Below are 1,281 nucleotides of genomic sequence, written 5' to 3'. Positions count from 1 at the left end.
AGAGGAGGGGAGGGGAGGGGAGGCCCAGGGAGACTCTGTGCCTGTCTACTTGGGCCACATTATGCACTCATTCACACACACAAACACCCAAAGGCAAACAAAAAAAACAGGACACTGGATAAGAAAACATATAATTTATTACATAATTGACCCATATTAAAATGAATAACTGAACTACCAACACTTAAGGCAAACTTCACATACATTGTATAAATGTATTAAAATAACTGAAATGTGCAAAATACAATTAGAGGGGGTGGGGGGTGACAGGAGGCAAGAATTGCTGACACCTGAATGTTAAGTTTGCTTCATTTTGTTGTTGTTTGAGAGTTTCTAGTTTTGTCATTGATATGAACCAATATCAGTGTCGCCACCAGCCAGCAACAATTAGGCTGTATGGGGGTGGGGTGGGGTGGGGGGGCTTCCCGATACATTGTCGTTGTAGTGTCTGAAGGAGTGCCATTATTTTCTCATTGATATGGGACAGTCTTCAGCTAGGGACCCTAGGCATTTGCCAGTTGCCTTTGAGGTGGATTTTTTCGCCTGTGGTTCCGAGTCGGAGGTCACCCGGGAGACCTGCGGCTTTCCGTCGGGCATGGGATGAATGAAGACTTCGAGACACTTGGCGTTTGGGCTAATTCGATAACACAAGCCTTAGTGTTATAACAGCTGCTTACATTGCCAGAACAACGAAAGAGCCCCCAAAAACCCCTGGATCTCAGTTTATCAAGGTTTAATTCTCTGGGCGTGGAATTAGCCCCTCATGGGTGCACCCGGAAGATGGTCGTTCCTCATGACCAGATTTGGAATCGCACCCGCCTGCTGGCGCCTCGCATTCTAGCTACGCTCCCGTTACCTTTATCTTATCAGATGCAAAACAATCCTCTTTGCAGACCAGGACGCCTGTTGTGAACCCAAGACATGTCACTGTCTGGGCGAAGAATGAAAACCCTAATGAACATCTACTTTGATGTAGAACGTCAAAGAAAAGATGGTTGGCTTGAATACAGATTTGGCCCTTGCAAAGGAACTCTGATTGTGGTACTATTGAAATATACTACGCCTGACAGGGTACTATAAAAGTTGCTCAACATTCACGTTCCAATGAGTTCAGAAACCGTTTCCTTTGATTAGCAACACCCACACAATTTACGGAATGGGATTGCATCGAACATTCGGCCATACCTCCATCCAATTTCTATACCGCCTATCCTGTGACATTTTCCGACAGCCTCATAGGAGTTGCAAATACTACTACTACTACTACTACTACTAATAATA

The sequence above is a fragment of the Phyllopteryx taeniolatus genome, chromosome 1, assembly GCF_024500385.1.
Source record: "Phyllopteryx taeniolatus isolate TA_2022b chromosome 1, UOR_Ptae_1.2, whole genome shotgun sequence".
Taxonomy (NCBI): Eukaryota; Metazoa; Chordata; class Actinopteri; order Syngnathiformes; family Syngnathidae; genus Phyllopteryx; species Phyllopteryx taeniolatus.
This window is presented reverse-complemented; position numbering follows the sequence as displayed.